This window comes from Atractosteus spatula, chromosome 10, assembly GCF_055471065.1.
Source record: "Atractosteus spatula isolate fAtrSpa1 chromosome 10, fAtrSpa1.hap1, whole genome shotgun sequence".
NCBI lineage: Eukaryota > Metazoa > Chordata > Actinopteri > Semionotiformes > Lepisosteidae > Atractosteus > Atractosteus spatula.
In genome coordinates this window covers 9961126-9986401 of record NC_142715.1, presented here as the reverse complement: position 1 = coordinate 9986401, position 25276 = coordinate 9961126, and the positions used below count along the sequence as shown (strand labels likewise).

The following is a 25276-nucleotide window of genomic DNA, read 5'->3' as shown; positions in this document are numbered from 1 at the left end:
CTAACACTGTGTTGCCATTAAGGCTACTTAGTTAAAAGAAAAATGTATCGTCACCTTTTTGAACGTGATTATTAGAGACCTGTTGAATCTCCACCGGGGTTTCTTGAGAGATCGTTCAGCGAGCCAGTAATAAAAAACTACTTCGCTCAATCTCTGCTGTCACTGTAAACTCGGACGTGATGTTCCGCAGATGTGCAGAGTGTGCTTTTCCTCTTGTTGTATTCAAGAGTACTCGCTGTGTGAGCTCCTCACTGCGTTTCCTTTACTTTTCCTGTGATTATCTACGTGGAGTGCGTTGACAAAATAGTCTTGAACATTTTCGGTTTGTGAAAGGAAACACTAAAGAAAATACAAGTGATGAACTTTTAAAATATCAACAGTACAGCTAGAAGAGTGGAAGATAAAATACGATTTATAATGAAATTCACAGTACACTTAAGGAAAACACAAACGCCCGAAGAGGGACTTGAACCCTGGACCCTCAGATTAAAAGTCTGATGCTCTACCGACTGAGCTATCCGGGCCCTATAACGAACGACACTGTCGGGATCCTCGTAAGTCACATGTCTCTTCTTGTGCCGAAGCGCAGTCATACCTGACCCGTCTGGAATGACCACTGACAGACTTTATCCAGAAGCGACGGCACCTTACCCAGTAGAATGAGTGAGAAATACAGCATGACATGGGGAGGTAAGGGGCTCCCACAATTAATCTTTCCTCACATTACTGATTTTTTCAATAGCATTTTGACCTTTTTTCGCATTCAGATTTTTTCGCATTTAATAAGATCTTTTAATCAACAACATTAAGAACGAAAACAAATGGAAAACTTTTTGGAACAACAATTAAAAAAAACTTTCAATGCCTTGGTTCTATAAGTGTGCACACCCTTTATAAAGGGAGTTGTAACTATGTTGAAATTTAAAGAGCATTTCTCTAGAGAAAACAAAACATTTTCTCTGCCTTGATGTTAAGCTCAGGGAGCCTGCCTTTTAGAAATTCTATCTCTAAACACCTTGCGCAGCCTCTCGAGAGACTAACAAATATTGTTTTGAGAAATTGGCTCACACACCGGAAGGCACTAACGTTTCTCTTCGTTAGAGTATGTGAATAACTGTTTAACCCAAGATGTTTGTAATTGTGATTTTGTTAAAATTCAATAAATCGTCTATCAGCAGCAAGAAATTACTATGAAAGTAAGATTTTTTTTATATCATAAACTGTAAGACATGAAGAGAGTTTACAGGTCGTATCCTTCGCTTTGTCTTTTAAATTAAGCGTTCAGGATTCAAACCTGTGTTCGGACTGTTGTGTTTCTTGAATTTCTTATAATCATCAAATGTCATTGTTTAGTCCATCAGTTTTTTTCTCAGTTGTACAATGGAATTCGCGCAGCTTTCAGCTCAGTGCGGAGTCCAGAGGGAGGACTCGCTCGCTGAATGATCTCTCAAGAAATCCTGGGTGAGATTTAAAAGGTGTCTTCTTCAACAGCCACGACACGTCTGAAGACCTCTGGATTTCCTGAATATAACATAAAATTAGTTCAAATCATTTGGTAGTTAACAGAGCTAAATGCTTTAGAGGTACATTTAAAACAGCAGAGCAACACCATAGCACTTCGAGTGTGCTTGAATTTAATTGTGTAAATCTGGCTCTCTATGAACACGAGCAAAGAGTTCACATTCAACAGAAGATTGCGATGTGAGCACAGTAATATAAAGCACCTAAAGATACCGGGATCTCATACATGCAAAGCATGCCTTCTATCACTGAGCTAAATCCCCAACAGACCTATCAATGGAACTGACTTAGAGATGTGCTGATGCTCTCTGAACACAATCCACCACTCACGAAGAATGCCTACAGTTTCCCGCTTTCGCGTTTCCTTTACTACAGAGTAAATTCATAGGAATGAAGAAATAAGGAAGGAAAAATAATCGCATCGAAACTTCCAGAGACTGGGTAAAAATGAATCAGTTATTTTTATATCCAGTCACACGGGCGACGATGATTGATTTATCGACGGGGGAGTGCTTTTTTACCTCCTCACTCGACTACCTTGATTAAACTACGCATAGAACAACAGCAGTACTGATGATTTTCATGGACCGACTTGTTTTGTACAACTCGAGTGATACAGCCCTGTCTGCAAATATTGTAGAAGAACGAAAAAGGGCGAAACAACGCTCCAACCACAGGAATGGTAACAGGAAGGATCATGTTATTTAATATGTCCTTTGGAGATGCCTTGTCAACGCACACAGGCGTTAGAGCTGGACAAATAAGTGATAGTGGTGTTTGTAAACAATCATGGAACATTATTTCTAAACCAGGAAGAAAGGAGCAGACTTAAACTTTAAGAGACAGAAACGACACCTTATCACAGCTAACATTAATTAAAATGACATCACAATAAAAGAGCGGAGCCTTGAGTGAATCAAATTAGTTTTCATTGGACGTCTGTCTCTTCATAACTTTGTAGGTGAGAGGGAGGATTGCGGAAATGTGCCGGTGTTTCTCAGAAGTGCGTTGGTGCTATAGGTGCCTTCTAAATAATTGAGCCGGGTTTGAATCCCGGTAAGTGCATCCCCAAATCTTTTCAAGGAAATCTGTGATCCGGTAACATATCTTTTGAAACTAGCATTCAAGGTAGGATACGTGTTCTTAAACACCAAAACACTCAATAAGGAAAAAGCAGATCTCTGTACACAAGACGGCAGTGCGATCTTAGAATTCCTGTGTTGTTGACGGATTCAGACTCCTTCTCAGAGGTCTTTGCTAGCCAAATAACTTCGCAGCTGAGGAAGAGCACCACGGAAAATACCAAACACAACCAGCGAGCGTGCTCTTAATGCAAGGAGCTGTTTTTTTTTCTCGCAATAATCATTATTAACCAAAAACAGCAGCACAGGTAGGTCGCATTTGTGATTATGTCACTTCTCTGCTTCAGGAGGTCAATAAAAGACTCTGAAAGTAGTAAAGCAAAACTGAACTCAAAATCATATTAGGAATTCTGAGCGATATATCCATACAGGTAATCCAATAAGAATGTTGAAATATTTGAATATCATCTCTCTATATATTTCGCTGCTTTTTACCCGGAGTAAAACTATTGGATTGAAGGAATGCTAACCGCTGGGTTAAAATGTATAGTTGTTATTTGGAGAAATCTGTAAACTCGTGATCTTATATGTTTTAAAAGACAGCACAGGAAAAAAACGACAGTGCTGATTATTTTCCGGAGACGGAGCACTGATGACCTATCCGAGCTGATTGATAAAGCCCACCCAGTGGATACTCTAGTAGAACGTCAAAGAACATTCACCATTGTATCCAAAGAAACCACAGGAGCAACATCAGGAAGCACAATCAATTCCCCTTTTAAATCTTTCCTGTAAGGTATGCTATGTGAATTCATGAAGTTAATCCTCTGATCTCTTTTGACCACGAACAAAGTATTTCTGATGGAGCGCTATGTTCGAAGATTTAATAAGCTTTACCCCTGCCAATGATTCGGCGTGAAGAATTAAAAGTTTCACAGACAAAAGCAGCTCACCACCAAAGCCAATATTAAATGTACTTGCCGGTACACTATCATGTGCACTGCCTCAAAAGTGATCTCGGCAGATGTTGTTTCCTACATAAAGCTGAACATGCCAAAGAGAATTTATGTTGAGAAAACAAAATATTTTTTCTGCCTTGATGTTAAGCCTGTTTTTTAGAAAGTCTATCTCTAAACACCTCCCGCAGCCTAACAAAAAGCGCTTTTACTGATCGTATTGCAGGTCTGAAAACACTAACATTTGGCAGCGGTGGGATTCGAACCCACGCCCCCAGAGAGACTGGAGCCTAAATCCAGCGCCTTAGACCGCTCGGCCACGCTACCTCCCTCCATGCCCCTCTTCCTCACATTGCTGGCTTGGTAAATGCCGGGGGCTTCAGCTCTTGTCGTCGGATCTAATGATATCATGACATGTGGAAGTGACTGCACCTTTATCTTCCGAGATTCTTTCAATACCACAAACACTACTTTCACCGGCACAAACAGCAATAATGAAGGAGGTAGGATTCATCCTTTGTGCTGTTTGTAGGGGCGCAACTCTACGGTGATCTACTGACTTAAAAAGCAAAATTCAAAATCCTCTGCTACTACTGTTGCTTTTTTCATAGTTTCTTCAGATCCTTCATTTGAACGTCGATTTTGAAGGATATTGATGATAATACCACATAAATTGTGGTTTTCTTGTGCTCGCCAATTTTATTCAAATACCAGCCTTTTTTACAGTTCCTTGCGTGTTTCACAAGGTATAATATCCCCCTCGCATCCTCAGCTAACATATTTTAAAATTACAATAGATTATACAGCATGCATGTTTACATTTATATTAAAATTAAAGTAAATATACCAGAACACATACAGTGCTAACCCAATAATTCTTGTCAGGTTCTCCAACAAATCTGCGTTGTTATTTTAACATGTTTCAGCTGAGGGTGCAACAGGAGTATAAATGAATTTTCCCGCCAGCCATTCAAAGACCAAATTCCATGAGTGAACATTATTTTCTCAGACGTTGCCGGCATTGGACTTTGCCGGTGGTATTGAATTATGTCCACAACTATTGTAGTAGTTCCTTCTTGAAGTTCGACACGTGCAAAGCACTCGTAATATCATAGGTGTTAAAGTTCGCTGAGTCTATTCGAGTCGTGGTGTGTATCTCTGCCTATCATTGGGAGACGGGTAGCTTTTTTACACTCAGATTCCAATCTTCAATGCTTTGTGTGAGAGCTTACATAACTTTCATTTTCTCACATTTTCTGACGACTGTTCCAAAGGGGCACCCTGTCAATTCTGAATACTTTTCAAAAATCTGCCTGCATGTTTGATTATTGTCACTTCATTTCGAAAAAGTTCAATATTGATCATAACTAAAGAAAATAATGATCACGAACAAAAAAGGGATAAAGATGCCAGTCGATCTTGAATCACTGCTGGGTGACACGGGCTTCTGTTCTGATATGGTTGTACGAGAAACAGGAGGAATCGCCAATCTCCTATAGAACATGAGTTGAATCAGGAGTGAGACATTTCGTATACTCGTGCATATGTCAACGCCTGACCTACATCGTAAAACTAACATTAAGTTGTCAGAGACATTCATTTATATACAAACAAGAGACAGACCAAGTAATAATTCTACATTAGTTCAGGTGGGTAAACCTGAACTAACTAACAAACCTATTAATAATTCTACATTAACGTGTCCTACACTGATCAGACTAATTGACATGGTCTGATTCAGAGCCTGTGCAGTTCGTGCTAATTACAACAACGACAGTTCTGAACCCTCATCACCGAACTGAGCACAAGTTCAGCTGTTCTCCAGTTTTGTTAGGCATGGTTTTTCATTGCAGTTCAGAGCTGGAGCTGATCTCCAGACAGTACAGTGTTTTGGGTAAGTTGTCGAAATTCGCATGAGGCTGCAGACAACTTACCCAAAGTGTTTTCTATAGCTTTCAGGTGCAGTTCATTTATATAAAAGAATGTAAGTGGTATAAACGCAACAAGCCAGACGGCAGTGGAACCTATAATTTTCTGACGCGAGGCCTGACGCGCTAGTCATTACGCCACTGACCCTGCAGTGCTAAAAAAACACGTTTTCTACATTTATGTCTATTTAAAATCACTCTCTAAAAAAGACAAAGGGTTTGTGTGTCGCGCTAAAATTCCGCTTCATTTCGAATGCAAATAAAAACCGTTTTGTTCCAAGAAATCATAAATTTGTCACATCCTTCATACTATACTTCTCTCTTGTATTAGTAAAGCATTTTGATTTAAACTGAACAATATATGAAAGGTTTCATCTATACACTTACACATAATAAGTATACGAATAAATACTCGGAAGAAGCCGCAGCTCAGGTATTAGAGAGATTTAAATCGGATCGGAGGATTTAGAGTCCAGACTGCAAAAAGACAGCTGACACAAGTCTTTTATAGAACCGTTTTGATTTTCTCTCCTTTGTCCCCGTGGCGTCATTGTTCTGCTCGCAGCCGAGCCCGACACACGTCTGGTTTTTGTCGCTGGGCGCACACCCTGCGGTCCATGTGGGTCCTAATACACCAGTACAATGACGGACCACTAAACTGTAAACAGGTGCCGTCCTTCGGCTGAGACGTAAAACCGAGGTCCTGACTCTCTGTGATCATTCAGGAGAATGGTGGTGGTGGAGGGGAGTCCCCATTACCTGTAAAGCGCATTGAGTGGAGTATCCAAAACAGCGCTATATAAGTGTAAGCAATAATGATTATTATTATTATAATGTAAAATGCAATAAAAAATAAAAAAATATATCAAACTTTGATTCAAAATAGATTAATGTAAAAACTGATAAAGCTAATGCTTTTTTCAGGGCTATATCCACTTTTGTTTTAAAAAGCGAAGTCTGTCGCGATTGTGAAAGTTAGAGAATGTGTACCAGCGGGTGCCTTCATATCGCGAGCGTCAGTCTCGCCCGTAGCTGCGATAAGGTTAAAAGCGCCCAAGTGATCTGTCTTTCGTCAGAGTAATTGCCGGAGCAGTAAGACGCAGAGCACCATCCAGCAGCTGTAGACGATGTTCGGGGAAGTGCTAATTCTGTTTTCAGCACAGGGAGTGAGAATGAGCTCAGTCCGGCTCCCAGCAGAATCCATCCTGGTTTGGTTACAGTGCGTCTGAGGCTCTTTGGATCGTAACGTAAAAAAAAACAATTGCTCACATCGTGTGACTTCCACGACAGGAAGAGAAGATATCACTTAAAAAAAATCAGAACTGAAGATTTGGATCCGGGGTCTCATACTTATAAAATTATTAAAATAATAATTATCAAAATATCAGATTGTGTTTCTGCAACATTTCGTGCACAGTACGCCATTTTTATCTAAAACAGTCACAACGAGGGCTTTACACGCAGTCTGGGGTATTTTCCCCTTTTATATTTTTGCCACTTTATATCGAACCTGTTATACTCCCAGAAGTGCACAGTAGCTTGTACTTAATAAAAATGTACAATTCACCACTGGTATAAAGAGATGTGTGCCGTGTTTGCCTTTGTAAGCATTTGTTTAAAAAATAAGTTCACAATACGATAAAAACACAGAAAGCATAAACTTTATAATACAACGATACAAAATCAATACCAAATCATTATGCCAATTAAGTACCTATCCTTTGAAAACAGAGAACACCTTTATATCTACAAAAAACTTGACATTTGTATGTATTTTTGAATTACAAAGCAGACAGTGTAGTCCCTTAATTCAAAGATCAGATCTTGGCCAAAACAAGACAATCAGACGTGGGCTGAATTCGGAACAGGAGCCTCTGCTTCGTCGTTTATTGAGCTTTTGATCAATGTCTGAATGAAACAGATTCGCTTTTTTAACTCTTTGATTAAAGTACACAAAAAGCACCTTCCTTCGAGCCAGCGACCTAAGGATTCCCTGCTGATTCCACTACACTCCTACGCTCTACCAACTGAGCTATAAAAGGGATGTCAGTATGCTCTTTGGCACATACTGCCCAATGTAGTGAAATGTTTCCAACTCGTTTCCTTAGTCTTGTTTACCTTGAATTTAAGCCACGAACCAGGATTCTACTGTATAATCTTCCAGGGATATTATAAAATGTTTGATGGGGCATCAATCATTCCAGGCGGAAATTGACTCCTTTTTTTTCTCGAGGGATCATATTAAACATTTCATTAGTATCGAGAGGAGGATCACCATGAGACACAAAACAAACAGTTTCTTTCTGTCTTTATTATAAAGTAGCGTTTGTGCTACATTAATAATATTTTCGTGGAAATAAAGAAGTTGTAAATTACTGTAAAATTTATATTTGAATCGAAATGTGGTTTTGAGTTAAATATTAGCGTGTTCATGTAATTAGTTTGTGTTTGTCATTACTATATATATATATTGCCATGTTACTAGAATTTGTAACTGAAGTTTACTAGTTGTGTTTTTTATGATGATTAGACATTTGTTGATTACAATATTGTATATAATCTACAATTTGAACTACATATTTTTCAGGTGTGAATAATTGTATATTTTAAGAATACATTTCTAAAATAAATCATTGGCTTTATTTACTAGTTTCTACACCTATAAAAATCTTTCTTTGATGTATAATAGACCTTTAACTATATATGTATTATACTGTAGTCTTCTAAATTTATCCGTATAATAGAACTCCAACCATTTATGTATAATAAACATATAATCATAGATGTCTAATTGACGTATAACGATATACGTATATTAGAATTTCATTCTAGACCAGTTACGGAGCACATTTACACGTCTAAGGTATGCGTTTAATAGTCGTATATTCTACATCTTTTGCCCACCGGGATGTGCCGATTTTAACTTAGCAAACCAAGATACACATTTTCTAATGAAGCCTTAATTAAAAGACAGTTTGTTTCTCGAAAGCGTGTTATGTAAAAAAAGAGAAAAACGAAAATATATGGATGACAATCTTTCAAAGCTGAAGATTTTACTTTTGAAAAATTGACATTTTATGTATGCAGATGCATTCGCTGGTTTTAGTACTTTGCTGTACTTCCTGAATCATTTTCAGTATTATAAAGTGGGTGTAGATTTTTCTTTCAGGTTAGGACGCGAGTGTGTACATGTGTTTGATTTTCGTTTCACTGATTCTCATTGAAGATTTGGGAATTAACGACGAAAGAATCAGTTGCCTCGGAAAGCAGAAGGTTTGGTTCTCAACGATATTGAAGACACGCCCATGTAGAGCAGCGGGTGATGTTTTGTACTATAAAAGACCAAGTGCTCAAAGTGACGTCTGTGTTTACCATTTAGACTTTTCATCTCGGGCGCACTTTTAGAAAGCAAAGATAGAGCAGTTGTGTTGAATCGCCCCATGACAGCTGTCAGCAGAGTGACGCAGCGGAAGCTTGCTGGGCCCATAACCTAGAGGTCGATGGATCGAAACCATCCTCTGCTATGTGCACTTTATGCACGATTGATAAGCACACCATCAGTTTAATGAAGTGCATTAAAACTGTTTTTTTCTCTCGTGTGTATGCAAGCTTTACACTTAAGGTACTCTTTCATCTTTGCCAAAAGCAGATGCCCAAGTGTATCTTTGGTTGTTCTGCGATCCTTCATAGTTTCCCCAATTCCTTCAAATGAACATCCATATCAAAGCAATTATGTATATATATATTACAATTAAGGTACATATTAAAAATATCAACGCACATTTGTATAATGCTCATTTAATAATGATTGTCAAGGATTGTCAAGTTCTCCAACAAATCTGTGTTCTAATTTTAAAATATTTTTGCTAAGGATACAACGGGTGTATAAATGAATTCTCCCAACAGCCAGTTAAAGAAAAATTCCACACGTGAAGATGGTTTTCTTGGACATTGACTTAGGTACTTAATTGTTTACTTGTTGTAGTTGCACACGAGTAAAACACGAAGATTTCCTGCAACATTCAAGAGGGTTTGCGAAGAAATCCCTTCAATTTTAAGCGGAGATTATGTTTACATCATCACAATCTGAAGCGCATCCCTGAGTGCGTTTGACCCACCAGCCCTTTGTTTAACAGCTGCACAAGGACACATTCCCGTTGCTTTTCACAAATCACTGGCATTTTTTTGCAGCATTTCTTCTGTCCTGAGAAGCAAGATTTGTATTTTATCTTTCAGAAGTTGTATGAATTTCTTGAAGTTCAGAAACAACTTGTTCCAGAAAAGAAATGAACACTTGCTTCAAAGTAAATCAAGACGTATGTGTCTCTTGCTGTATGTGCTCTTATCTGTCCATCTCTCTCTCCTCTTCTCTCACTCTGGCAGTCTGTGCAGAGTATCTGAAGGAGATGTAACACCACTTGGAAAAGAAGAAAAATTCTCAGGAAAAATTCTCAGGAAAATTCTCAGGCAGAATAAAAAATCATTATTCTCTTCTCAGTCAGATTCACAGCTCAGACTCACACTCAGACAGGATCTCAACTCCGTACTGCTCTCTATCCTCACAATCCAGAACCAGAAGATATTCAGACAATCAGTGCTGCTACATGAACAATATCAGACAGAACAGCCTGGACTCATGTCACATTTCCCCCTTTTATCCTTCCTCCCAGCCCTCTAAGAGACATAAAAGAGCTCCTGGTTCTCCTCTCTGTGAACTGGGCTCAGGGGTCACTGATCTGGCAGTTGTGGGCTCTGATCCAGGTCAAAAGCAAGAAGGTTTTATTAATGCTTTCCAGGACTTCCAGCCCTTCAGTATTACTTTCTTTACTGTATGTCAGCCTCCCAAAATGTTTATAAATGTTTTATAATACATATGAGTGTGGAATTATCTTATTATTTATATATAGTATTTATGTAATAAACACCAATAGTGACACTATGATCAGTATATTGATTATTTGTAGCCGATGGCCCGATGGTCGTGTCTACAATAGTGACCATTTGACCAGTCTGTAGCTCTGAGCAGTGGGACTCAGATCACACAGAAGACCTGTCTGTGTGTGATTCCATACCAGCCCTGGGATTCAGCTACTCTCACAAATGTCTCATAGACCGTCTTATTAATTTACAATTAGATGAAGTCATGTAACAGTTTTACAGATAATTTAAATAATCAGACAGCAGTTTTGGCAGTGGATACATCTCCACATGGGGGAAAGAAACTGAAATATATGTGCTCACTGTAAAGTAGGAAGAGGTGGTCAGACAAGCAAAACAACTTTGCAGATAATGTGAAGTGACATTGTTTTGTGTCAATCAGCTCACAGATTTCACTTCATGTGCCTTAAGCTGTGCAATTTGTATGGTTGTTGAATGAGATTGATTTCTTCACAAGCCCAGTCAATTGCCAGTGGAGAGCTTGCCGACGCACACCTTCATGAAGACTCTCTTTAAGATTTCATTGTCACGTCGCCTCCGTTGCATACAATAGTAGCTCCGACACTAAGAGAAAGGATGAGAAATGGCATTTATCAAGCGATTGCAGTGTTTGGTTGACTGAGGATCCTTGTGTGCTGAACTGGCCTCTGAAGAAAGTGTAGTGCAGTAAAACAGAAGGTTTGTGTCACTCAAGATTGTTACAGAACAATACAATTACAATACTTTTATGAGAGTAAATATTACTGGTGCATCACAGTTCTTATAATGGTGAAAACAGGAGCACCTTCTCTACATTTTTGACTGAAGTATTTAAACGGAAAGAAATACTATCACTATGCAATTCATAAATGCAATTGAGCTCCTCTAAATGTTCTAGTCTGATGAAACAATGTATAGAATTAGGTGACAATATCGGAATTCATTCAAATGCACAAGATTAATTTTCAGCAACAAAAAAAGTGCTTGGAAATATTTTACAAGAATGAAACCTTACATTCACCTAAATAAACATTCACCCTCTACATTAGCAGAAAACAGTAGGACAGAAGGTTAGTGTCACTGGACACTGCGTCAGAGAGGCCGATCTCTTCTCCCTCATTATGCAGGCTTACCCACTCATGATGAACTGTCCTCCAGCGATACTCAGCTGCCATCATCGACGTTCATGTACATATCATACCTTAATATGGCACTGCGTTACAATAATTTGATCAAAACAACTGGTGAAAAAAAATAATCAAATATTTCTTTCCTTCTTTTAGTAGATAAAGACTTTGTCCAAAAAAGAAGCATTTATACCTTTACTCTCCTACCAGCCCTTACAAGTCACCCAGTTTTTAATTTAGAGCTGGATTAAAGCTCTAGTCTCTTTGGGGGTGTGAGTTGGAATCCCACTGCTGCCAAATATCTCCAACTATCTCAGTGTTAAGAAGCAAAAAACACACATTTGCTGCAGAAGTAACAGGATAATTTGTGCCATTCAGCCTTATAGCGTGATGTCATTTTCTCATGCTCATTTTTAGATGCTTGTGATCGAATCTATGATTATTATGAGTGTGCCCTCCATAAAGGTAGCACAGATATAACGTGCCAAGTTTTCAGAGAATCATATTAAATACAGGTCAGAAGAAGGCGACAAAGTGTCTGCTAGGCAGTTCAGCGATTTCAACGGTGTTCTCTGTTGTTTAGGTCCAGAATGACACCCGTTACAACCAGGAAACACACAGTGTCAGGCATCAAAAAGACTTCCCAAAACCCTGATCCTCTCCTTGATCCGGTAATGGCATCCAGACATTTCCTGCAACAAAGCCAGCATACAGTCTTCAACAACACGAGTGAAAGGCTAATTCCCAACCTTTGCAATCCTTTGCAAAGAAGGACCGCATGTGCTCAGTGTTAAATGCACTGTTCATTATTAATAATAATAATAATAATCTTTACATTATATAGTGCCTTTAAAGGTGGCATTTCAAATTGCTTTACAGAATGAAACCAATAAAGTTAAAAAAAATACACAAGATAAGCAGGATGAGAATACACAGTTAGAGGAGACAATAGATGGTGGTATTAAATACAGTAGGAACAGAGGGGTAAAATTTAGTTCATTAAAGGCTCTTCTAAAGAAGAGGGTTTTGAGTCTGGATTTGAAGGAGTTTAGAGAAGGTGACTTTCTGATATCCTTGGGGATAAAGATCCAGAGCTTTGGGGCAAAACAGGAGAAGGCCCTGTCACCCATAGAGTGTAGATGGACTGGGGGACAGATAGGAGACCAGAATTAGAAGAGCAAAGGTTGTGAGGTGGGGAGTAGGGCGATAACCCAGACAGGTACTGAGGTGCCAACCCATGGAGAGCCTTATAGGTGAGCATGAGGATTTTGAAGTTGACAGGAAGCCAGTGCAAGGAGTCCAGGACAGGAGTAATGTGATCACAGTCCAGTGCTAATTTCTTTCTTGTGGCTGCTGGTTCATTTTCAACTGTGGACTCTTAAGAAGTCCTTTATTTGACTTGATCAACACCAATCCCTAGAGGATTTCGAAAGGTTGAATCAAAATGATACATGACTCTGGTGGGACTCGAACCCACAACCTTTTAATGACTTCATTCTATCAAGCCCTAGAAGTCCACTGCACTCTCAGCGCCAAACCTGCTAAATGTTATCCACAACTTCAAACACCTGTTAGAAACGGGCAACTGCACTGTTACGCCTGCTGGCTCAACAGATAATCCTTTTCGAAGTTTAAGGAGAGGATTTCTTTGTTAATTCAATTAAACGTTTCAGAAATGCTGAACGATTGATGTGTTTCGCGCGCAGCACTGGCTCTCCTTTGCTTACAAATATTTTTTTTTACACCAATTTACTCAACTACGATTTTTGCTGAACATTTTGTTTGATTGCTTCCTATTGTATACTGCACTGATTTCTGTATTGTTCAATTTCCCTGTTGATTTTAATTTCTTGTTTTCTAAGACAATCAGACCAGCTGTTCTGACCTTACCTTGCACTGGAGCCACTCTTTTCTTTCCAAAGCCGTGGAGAGAGATGCTACTGCAGGCAACACCCCATGAGAAACATCATGAGCATCTTTAAAAGCTCTCTACCTGCCCGCTCCCCACACCGATGTGTGTGAGCAGGAATTTAAAAGGACATTCTGAAGTGTAGAAACATTTTATCGTTACGTACTTTTTCTGTGCAGTTAGTTCTCCTTCAACTCCGCCCAACAACAGAGGTCGTTTTTAATACAGGAGTAAAGGCACATTGCACATCAGCAAAACATCACGTACGGGTTTAGGGAGAGCGACATCAGTGATTGGAAGGTTGGAAGTTTCGGGTCACTTTTTTTATTATAGATTCAAGCAGCCCTGAATACCTTTTCAAGAAACATTTCAGAATCCCAGTCACATCCAGTATGATTTCTACACAGGTCTACAGTATACAATCAGAATACTGTTTGTGCGTTATATAAAACACACCGCCCAAAGCATTTCTAAAACAGGAGTTACACGTTTCTGAATGCGCCCTCCTTTATAAATCAAATAAAAGGTCTGAAGCCTGCTCCAAAAAAGAACTATATTCAGAGCTGACAAAGAAGTGATAGGAAACATCTCGGAAAATGAAGGTGCAGTCATTTCCACTCGTCTCACAAGAGCTGAACCCACCCGGCGTTCTCTGAAAAAGTAAGGTGTTGGGAGTGTGGCTGGGTGGTCTAAGGTGCTAGTTTTGTGCTCCAATTTCTTTGCTGGGTTAGGTTTGAATCTCGCCTGTGCTAAGTATTTGTGGGTTAAGACCTTCCTTCTATTGCGAGTTCAATGGGTAAAAGCTTTGCTTGACAGTCTGTCGAGAGACTGAACTAGGTGTTTCAAGATAGTCTTTGTCAGCTTAACATCAAGGCATAAAAAAGCCTAATTTTGTCTTCCCAACAGCAAAGCTCTTTGGTCCCTTCAGCATTATGCAGGGAGCAACATCTGCCGTGATCACTTTTGAGTCAGTGTGAATCGTAGTGTGCCGCAGTTGTTTTTAAAATTGGTTTTGTAGGCATGGTACATTTGTCTGTGAAACTTGAATGCTGTGCTTTTTCACGCCTAATCATCGGCAGGAGCAAAGCTCATTCAATCTTTGCGCACAGCGCTCCATCAGAAATACTTTGTCCAAGTTTTGAAGAGATTGTGGGATTCTCTGCACGCGTTCACATCGCGTACCTCAGACAACACCACCATTCGATGAGAAATTGATTCTGCTTCTTGCAGTTGTTCCTGTGGTTGTGATAGTTACAAAGTTGCACTTTCCTCCACGTTCTGCTATAGTATTCACTGGTTGAGCTTCATCATTTGGCTCAGAAAGGTCAACTGTGCTTCGGAAAAAATCAGCAATCAGTCTTTATTTTGTCGGTGAGTATGGCTGTCTTTTAAAGCACATGAAAATCACGAGTTTGTGGATTTCTCCAAATAGCAATGAATTCAGTTGTGCAGTGCTTTACTGCTTTCAGAGGGTCTTTTATCGCCGCTGCTGTAGTAGAGAAGTGACATAACCACAAACGCAATCACTTGTGCTGGCTGTTTCACTAAGTATTAAGCTTTTTTAACTATCACATGATTTTAACTAATTTAACATAATCTCCAGGAGAGCACCTCGCACTGCTCACTGAGCTGATGTATGTGCCCATTTCTCAAAAAATTAAATATCATCTGAACTGATTTTTTTCTACTTTAAATGCTTTCCTACTCTTTTAATATTTCAGTTAAATCTTTTATTTTGAAGTACTTTCCATTGATATTAATCCTAGTCCTGATGAATGAATCTGGGACATGGTGCGTCTTGAATAATGTTCTTATAGGTTTCAGTTTGGAAAAGTGCGCTCTTCAGAAGCTACCGAAACCTGTAATGGTCGCACAAAGCTTAATGCAATAGCAACGTTTGGGGTTGAAAAAGAATATAACTTGCTATGAATACGAACACTGTTACAGGAGGCGTGTAAGGACTATTTTAGCTCAGATCATCAATTTATCTTACGTTTCTACTCCATTAATATCGCTATTGAGTGCTAAAGGTAGGTCCTGGCAATACTTCTTGAGATCTTCTTTAGAAAACTTAAAAAAATATATTTCCAGTACTAAACAAAAAGTAAAAAATACCGATTACGTGCAACTGATAAAATCTCTCTTCCAGGGACGTTGTAGCTACATGCAAATTACAATGGAAAACTTTTATCAGCTTTAAAAGTTTCTTTTGCATTTATAAGACGATCAGCATGACACTCAAAACATACTTGTATTCAGTAAGCGCTGAGTCTGCTGGCTGAGCAAGTTGCCTCCTCTACACACAATAGCAGCCCCGACGCTAAGATAAATGAAGCTTTTATTGCTTTTATTGGGCACTTTTCATATCCGATGAGCTTGACATCTCCCAAGGGCGATGGAGTTTTTTTGCGACACTGCTTTTCCCTTTTTTCTTCTTTCTGTACTCTGATGGAAAAAAAAAACTAGAAATCATGTTAGGGAAAAATGTATTTTTTTTCGTGGAGAAAACGTGCACCAGGAAATGTTTTGTTTTGAAGAAGTGATTTAACATGATACATGACCTAATTTACTGGAGTAAATGCTCACACTGCAAGGTCTGCTTTACTACAAGAGAGAAGTAGAGTGAAAGATGTCATAATTTCACTGCGTTGTTGAAGAAAACCTTTTTCTTTGAATTCTAAATCAATCAGAATTTCAAAGTGACACACAAACCCTTTGTCTGTATGAAAGAGATGATATTTTAAAACTGATAAAAATGTAGAAAACACGTTTCTCACTTAGAAATTTTAGATGGGATGGTGTATTACTAGTTGCAGCGCTGAACTCACCATGGTGCAATTCAGTTACATGATTGGCCAGTGGTTTAATGAATAACGCGTCTGATTTTGCATCATGAGATTGTAGGTTCGACTTCTACCGGGTTCGTGTGTTTTTAAATCAGGCTACTCAGAAATAGATGTCCATTATGTGAATGAACCACACCTGAAAGCAAACGTTGGTCGGGTTTCCTTCTTTCCAGCATGAAATAGCAAATCGTTACAAAAAGCACCAGCTAATGTCCAATAGCGTTAGTCGTTTTAATTAACATGAATATACTGTAAGGTCTTGGTACATGGGATTGGATTTCATCCACAATTTAAAAGGGCAAATTATATTTACAGGCTTCAGACACTTTTTAATACAAAAGTGACCTAAAACTCTGTAACTTTCAGGTTAGTTTGAACCTGTAATGAAAAAGGGGCCTGAAACTTCCATTCTGTGATGTACAGATGCAGCCATTCAAAATGCGCGGGCGATACCGCATTATTTTCCAGTACACTGTACGCAGTCTACCGCGAGTTACCGGTAAATACCGCTAGCAAAATAATAGTATCCGGAATTTCCGCAAGGTGGAGCTAATAAAGCTCAACCTCTCATGTTTGAGCTGTAGCTATCAAAGTCTTTAACGAAGATATTACTAATAGTATTAATAATAAATGACCTTGAACAAGCTGTAAACTCAAAGTATTGCCCTGGTCCACATTATTTTTTTCATTGACCGTCTTTGTAAAAGTAACACCACAGCATTTCGCAATCACGCATTTTTTTCCAATCATGCAAAGTACAGTAATTTTTGAGAATCGATTCACCATGCCTTTCACATGCTCATAAAAGAGATTGATTTAAGAACATAAACATATTACCGTATGCAAACTGTACTGTATACAGTATGTATATGTATATTTAATGTCTTAACTGTGCCCGTTTAAGTATTGAATATTTATATGGAATTTTACCACTGAAGGGAAATCTTAGTGCCTGAGCATAAAAAGAATAGGAGCATACTGCAATGCATGTGAAGGCCATAAACGATATTAATTTTGGAACATAAACATACAGTATATGGCTGGTCTCGGTACTTTAAAGAAAACATGCACGAAACATGGTTTCATAATGACCAGAATCGGTCTTGAGATATTTTTAACTTGATTTACAGTATTTGAGAGGTATGTCTTGACACCGATACTACGTAAATACTGCTCACGTATATGTTTCTAGGTTTATATTATGCATTTCATACGGTCAAATTACTTTTGAGCAACTGATAAGAAGCGTGAAACGGTAGGCCCAGGGCGTTTTAGTTTCGTTTTGTGCGGGGACTGCTTTAACTATATCGCTGTGGATTGATTAGAGATATCAAGTACATACAAGTCATTTTTTAAATGTTGTAGTTCGTCTTGTAAAAATGTTATGAGTACATCATCTGTCAACAATTACACAGGTTCTGTTTCCATATTGCGGATTTTGGTTACGTAATATTATTTTCTAATTTCACGTTGTGAATATATGATTTGGGCAAACAGAGCCGCAAAGAAGTACATTATGGGTTGTTGTTTTTTTTTGCAGTTTTATCTAGAACAAGCAATGCTTAAACCTTTGTCTGATTCTTGTGAAACTATCCACACGACAGTTACCTAGGAGTTGACTTCAGTGATGTCACTGATGGGATGTTTCTAAAAATCCATCCACTGTAAAACTTCTCCAGTTATCCTGCATATGTATTCGCTAATGAAGCTGTGTGTTCTGAGCCTGGTTCTCTACATTTCTGTATGAACCAGCTTAGAGGGCTAAAGACAGCTTGTGTTTAAATTGAGTGTAAGGTAATTTATGCTTCTAAAATCATGGTCAGCATTGATTATTGTACTGTGCTGTAAACTTGTTCTGTGCCTAATTACATTATTTTATAGCTTTATCAAATCTGTACATTGTCTGTCGATAATGTTTCTGTAGTGCTTTTTCAGCCTTCAGCATGTGACTGTGCTGGTGGCGCTGTGGGTTAGTTTCCTGACTCCCATGTCACATGGTCTGTGATTGAATCCCATGGAGCTATGACTTTATTTTTTAACAAACATTTCTTTGAAAAAATGAAACGTTTCCCTTGGTCAGAGATTAAATAAAACCTCACTCGCACCAAACAAATTTATATTTCTAAATATCACAACATGATCAAATTTAAGTCTTTTTAATAACAATGAATAGTCACCTATGCGTTACAAAATAAACATTTATATTGATTTGAATCGCGTTTTGATTTAAATCGTAAACGCGTGTTTAAATATATGTGTTTAAAGGCGATATACTGTATAAAAGCGCTGATTCTTATGGAATGTGTTCCGCCGGGGATTCAAAAAATGTATTTTTTTTAATCGCGTATCTAAGGAAAATTGCAGTATAACTTTGTTCATGCAGAAACAGTGGCATGTTACATTATAATTTGGGTGTCTCCTCTTGCCAGAAAGCTCTAAATTGCATTTTGAGTGCGGTTTCTGACTTTTTCTAAATTGCAACCCATAAATAAAGCTGATACAGTTTAGACTTACTGTATTCTAAACTGTATTACAACAGCACATTGGACAATGCAACGTAAATTGCAAAAATGCACTTGGAATCTGTCCAAGCCCTACTACGAAAATTATTTAAACTGCGACACTTATCATTCACCTTTAATAAACTTTATTTTATATAGCGTTTTAAGCGAATAGGTAATTAGATTGCTCATAAACCTAATCGCTTTTTCTACATAAACACAGCGTGATTGCTCTCTGAAAATGCTTTTCCTTTATATTTAGGCTCAGATTTCAACTATAGATCGTATTATTATAAACTTTCTTGGAAAAATGTCTTTTATGTAAACCATGTTTGCTATTAATTCATTTAGGGCTAAAATACGTTCATTGTCTTCCAATCGAGTCGAGTTGACATTGGAAGCTTGCCACGCCCGGACTGTTACACCAACGCATGTTAAAGCGATTTCATTGAGGAGCCTAGCTACTAGTTAACACTGTACTTCCTACTTTGAAAATACCTGTGAAACCGGTTTAATTCGTCACAGCCAGCACTCCTGCAGAGAGGGGGGGTTGTACTTGTTAATGTCCGATGACATACAAGTGGAAAGATTACAGATTTTAATTGTCTTTTTTCTGAAACAGGGAAAATCTGATCATGTTTCTCTATAACAATAATAAAAAACTTTATTTTACATATCACCTATAAAAGTGGCATCTCAAAACAATACATTAGATGTAAACCACAGATTACAAGGTAAATACCCAGACAAACGCAAACGCGTTTTTAATAAAATGCTTTTATTCATTCAACAGAGAGAGAGCGTAAAACCTGGGTGTAAAAGCTGTTCCTTTTTCTGATCACTCGCTCTCTGAGATACATGGGAATCCAGGGTTTTTTTATCAACGCTTTCTTTTCCGTATACCAGATCTTATGGAACCACTTCAGAAGGGTGTCAGCCAGTCAGATTCCAGGAATCGGTACTTTAAAGGAAAAATACACACCGGTATTCCATTTCTCCCTAAACATTTTAAGCATCGAAGTATTTAACTAACATGTGAAATAGCGTGTGAAAAAGTGGTAGTTTTAAGCTTTTCTGCTAATATAATATGGAATCGCGTATCTAAAGAATTTAATAACGATATGATTATATTCGTGTACTGCGACAGGGCTGTGTAGGGCTGTTTCACCTCTCTCTTCATGCGACTGTACCAGGAAGAGGATTTCTTTCTATTCGAAACGTGTATTTTAAAAGTTTAAGAAGTAAAAACCTTACAGCGTACACAGATTTCTAAACTGATCAGGATCGTTATCTTTGTCTTATGCATAATAATGTTCACCGCTCTGTCCAGCAAATTAATAATAAACTTTATTTTATATAGCGTTTTAAACGAATAAGTAATTAGATTGCTCATAAACCTAATCACTTGCTTTTTCTTTTTATTTAGGCTCAGATTTCAACTATAGATCGTATTATTAATAGCCATAATAACAAACAACCAACAAAAACAACCATATAAACATAATACCAACCAAAAACATAGATAACAACCACAATACAAAATCAAATATATCAAACCATTATACTCTCGCAAATTCCTCCAATTAACATAATCCCGCCCCTTATGCAAAACCAAACCCTCCTCCCATCCCAGTTTATCCTCTTTATCATAAACAAAATCCACCTCAATTTTCAACATAAAGCATTACACAAAATCAATACCTCAACACTCCATACTCAACAACGATAATTCACAAACAGCCAGAACATGTAACTCCACATTCCCAAACAGACCTCATTTCCATAGCCCCGCCCCTTATGCAAAACCAACATCCCTCCCCTGTTCTCTCTCTTCCCTGGCGTTTGTAATAGTTTTTATTTTCAAATAAATTTTAGCAAAGTCATGTATTTTAAAAATCTTAAGAGTTTTATATTTATGTCTTTATTTAGTGGTTTCATTAGTGACAAAGGCTAAACTTTCTTGGAAAAATGTCTTTTATGTAAACCATGTTTGCTATTAATTCATTCAGGGCTAAAATATGTTCATTGTCTTCAAATGAAAGAAGGGTTCCTTTCGCCGTGGTCGGGTTGAAATTAGAAGCTTGCCACGCCCGGACTGTTACACCAACGTATTAGCATGTTAAAGCGATTTCATTGAGGAGCCTAGCCTTTCTTAACTAGAACTGTACTTTATACTGCAATTTTCCTTAGATACGCGATTAAAAAAAATACATTTTTTGAATCCCCAGCGGAACACATTCCATAAGAATCAGCGCTTTTATATATCGCCTTTAAACACATATATTTAAACACGCGTTTACGATTTAAATCAAAACGCGATTCAAATCAATATAAATGTTTATTTTGTAACGCATAGGTGACAATTCATTGTTATTAAGAAGACTTAAATCCGATCATGTTGTGATATGTAGAAATATAAATTTGTTTGGTGCGAGTGAGGTTTTATTTAATCTCTGACCAAGGGAAACGTTTCATTTTTTCAAAGAAATGTTTGTTAAAAAATAAAGTCATAGTTCCATGGGATTCGATCACGGACCGTGTGACATGGGAGTCAGGAACCTAACCCAGTCACATGCACAGTGCTGAAAAAGCACTACAGAAACATTATCGACAGACAATGTACAGCGTGTACTATTCTTGTGTTGCGGTACATGAATATAATTATATCGTTATTAATTTCGTTAGATACGCGATTCCATATTATATTCCCTTTTAATCAAATTCTAAAAGTATGCTTGTTGACTCCGGTATCTCTTTAGTTAAAGACTATGATGCTTAAAATGTTTAGGGAGAAATGGAATACTGGTGTGTATTTTTTCTTTAAAGTACCAAGACCAGCCATATACTGTATGTTTATGTTCCAAAATTAATATCGTTTATGGCCTTCACACGCGTTACAGTATGCTCCTATTCTTTTTATGCTCAGCTACTAAGATTTCCCTTCAGTGGTAAAATTCAATATCTACAACGGGCACAGCAAAGACGTTTATTGTAAGTCTTTCTACGACAGACCAACGGACCACGAGTGCCCCTGTCGGTCAACCAATCACATACCGCGGTACCGCGCGTCATCTTGCGTCACAATGCGCGACGCCACCTGCGGTACATGTCTGTAACGCGCACTTTGAATGGCTGCATCTGTAACTGTCTCTAAAGTCGGACGTGATGTTTCACGGATGTGCAGTGTGCCTTTTCTCTTGTCATGTTCAAAATGACTTGCTGTGTAATTTCCTGAATGCGTGTCTTGTACTGCTCTGTTATTTCATTTAGATTATCTATGTGGTGTACAGATAAAACCAAACTGCATGGTCTAATTTCTGGGTTCGGCACCAGCTGAACCTGAACATGCATCAGCCGATCTCAACATGATTTGAACACACAACCTTGTGATGTGTTTTCAGATGCACTACCGTTGCACCACGAGATCACTCCCTATAAGTGCTTTTAATTCCCCCAAGGAGAAAAATCAGCGTCCCTGAAAAAGATTTTTTTTCATTCTCTCCTGTGAGAAGCGCCGCTCTTCCAACGAGGGTCACTTCTTCCCAGACCACAGATTATTCTTCCTGTCCGGCTCTCACACAGAGAGCAGACACACTGTCTCCACTAATGTGTTTACTACATCTACAGATCTGACCGCTTACAGCCCTGATATTCCTGGACAGGATCCCATATTGAGCAGTATTTCTCGCGTTCTGAACTTACAGTGTGTACCAATGTACTTTATACACAAAGTAAGTGTTTTCGTAACTCTTGGACGTTTTGTGAAAATGTTACTAGCATGCCAAAATCGCCCCCTCAACTGAACAGTCCCACCCCCCTCAGTTTTGGATAAAAGGTTTGGATAAAAAGCTTTTGAACACTTTCACTTACTTAACTTGAGCCGTAAAAAATAGTTGTACTTTGTCAATGGTCAGATAACTACACTAACCCCGAATTCACAGTTACTACATCAGACTGTTTGATGTGCAGGAGGGCTATCCGTCCAGGAACAGCACGTTACATAGTGTCTATGTTTTGGGGTGTCAACATTATTATGACCTTATTTTCTCAGGTGGACCAATGCCTTGCAGTAGTTTATCCTCATACTTACAATCGTTATATAACTAGGACTGTAGTTATAGAAGTTTGTACTTTCTGTTGGTTTTACAATGATTTCTTAAAGATTCAGAACCTCGTTACCGTTGATGTTGTTGCAAAAATGAACACATATGGTTGATGCCCCAGGCAAAAATAATCACGTGAGTTCTGATGAACGTGGAACTGTTCTTCATCACTAAATACCAGATTGCTTGTCATTATCTTCTAACATGAAATACTAATCAGTGGCATGCTTGCGAGAATTCACTTGGATGGTTGCAATGGCTCCGTTTAAACCGAAATATCACTGCCCCCCTCAGGATTTCAGACCCCCCCCCCCTACAGATCATTCCCCTGGTGCCAGTCCTGGGTATAATGATGAACATAGCTGCCTTGCAAGCAGTGAATCCGGGTGTGATTCCCACCTGACCCATCGACAAACCTTTTCCAATGAATCTTTGATCGATTTAAAAAAGTCTTGAAGCTGGTAGGCTAGGGAAGAAGCACTGTTTGAGTGCACTGAGGAAAATGTGCTACTTTGCTATGCTGCTCCAGTAGCGCAATTGGTCAGGTTGTGGTGCTTTTGTAGTGGAGTCATACCGAGGTTGTGAGCTCAATCATCACGTGGAGTAGGTTCCGTTTTCAGCTGCAGAAACGTGCTGTTGAATTTAAGTCGATTCTTGTGTTACTTTTTCCTCTCGATGGAGCTGTATTAATGCAGGCACACCTGCTTCCATGTCGAGTTATTTTATCGTTGCTCACAAAGCAACACACTGCAGACACCTCTGATATTGTCACTGCTTGTGGGCCACATGTTCCTGCTGTCAGCCTACCATGATCATACACCTATAGAAATATTACTGCTGTAGTACAGGAGCGAAGAAACGAAACAAAAGCACACCAAGTTTAAAAAGGTCAAAATGTGTCAAAGCCCTTCCTTGAGGAGGATGGGGTTCGAACCTACTTGTGCAGAGTATAATGTATTAAAAGGTTATTGCCTTAACCACTAGGCCACCTCCATACACACTTTAACCTCCTCCGGACATGAGTTGGCTTCTTTCCCCATACTCAAGGGTAATTTTCCTCTTCCACCTACAATTTCAACATTTACCTTGGGAGATGTCAAACCACAGAGCCTGTGCTGCGCTTCAGTGTTAGCTGTAGTGGACACCCCATTGAACATAAAAAGCATATTGAGCTCCTTGGACATAAGCCATTTCTCGTCACTTGCCCAGCGAGCAGGCTCAGCGCACACTGAATGCAGGTGTCTCAGAGCAATTGAGATGTGTACAAGTGGCTGTAAAAGGGATATTTGATGCCAGTGCCATGGCTTAGTTCTCCGACGGCAGGCGTAGCGGCGCGCCGGTTGGAGTATTCTCGGTTGCATTTAATGGCAACGTCATGGTAACGTCAGCTCAAACCACCAAATGGAGACGGGCGTACCGACAAGCTGACCCTGCTGATGCGGGATTAACATTAGGATGAGAGAATGCTGTGGCTTAAAGTGCTTACCTAGTAAACAGGAGATCCTGGGTTTGAATCCCTGTGGTGTCTGTCTTGCCACACAGTTTATCATTATGGACAGCAACATGCTTCTACATTAAATTTAATGGAAGTGTTCATTTAATTTTTGGAACAACTTGTTTTTTAAAAAATCCATACAAATTGCGAAAGATAAAATACTCATCTTTTTTGTCAGTGCAGAGGAATTACTGCCAGCTGGCAAGGAAAAGAAAACTTTTTTTTTGTCTTTAGCCAAAAACCTGTGATTGTAGAAAAAAGGTGATGTGCGTTAGTTTCTATGGCACAATCAGTCAGTGTATCCTTCAGTTAAACATAACGTTGGTAAATCAAAAGTCCCCCAAGACGCATTTCAAATTAATCCGATCTCAACACCGTCTCCCCTAAATGTGATGGGGTTTCTTTGGATGTCCTTAAGCATCCTGATAGTTGCAGAGATTTCAAACTTTTGGCACAAGTCAAACAACAAGAAGTTAATAGTTGAGCACCTAAGTCAATATCACCGGGAATGTGACTATGTAAACTTAAATAGTATTCAAAATATTGCAATTTTGTTGTAGTTTAAAAATATATTTTAGCTGGGGATCCTCAAATGATGAGGGTAGAAAATAGAACTATTCGACACCATCAGGAGTGCTTAAGGTGTGATAAAAGTGTTTTTTAATCACAAAGTGAAAATAGTGAATTTGTCTTTCACTTAGGCGTTCATCAAAAGCTCATTAAACGATGAAGGAGAGGCTCGTGTTCCGAATTCTCTTCGTGTCTCATTGTCTTGCTTTGATTTTTAAAATGTACACTGTTGACTATTCACTCTTCCTAACACAATTAAAGAGCCGAGTTAAGTTCAGAGGTAAAGCATCTCATGCATCATATGAAGCTCTGTTTTCTATC

At 38.6% G+C, this 25276-nt stretch overlaps 2 non-coding genes across 2 annotated transcripts; both read right to left on the bottom strand.

The window, feature by feature from the left end:
• Positions 1–451: 451 nt before the first annotated feature.
• Positions 452–524, bottom strand: trnak-uuu (transfer RNA lysine (anticodon UUU)). The gene has a single exon. It is a non-coding gene; the product is annotated as a tRNA-Lys (tRNA).
• Positions 525–3804: 3280 nt separating this feature from the next.
• On the bottom strand, positions 3805–3886 carry trnal-uag (transfer RNA leucine (anticodon UAG)). Its single transcript has one exon. It is a non-coding gene; the product is annotated as a tRNA-Leu (tRNA).
• Positions 3887–25276: the final 21390 nt, after the last annotated feature.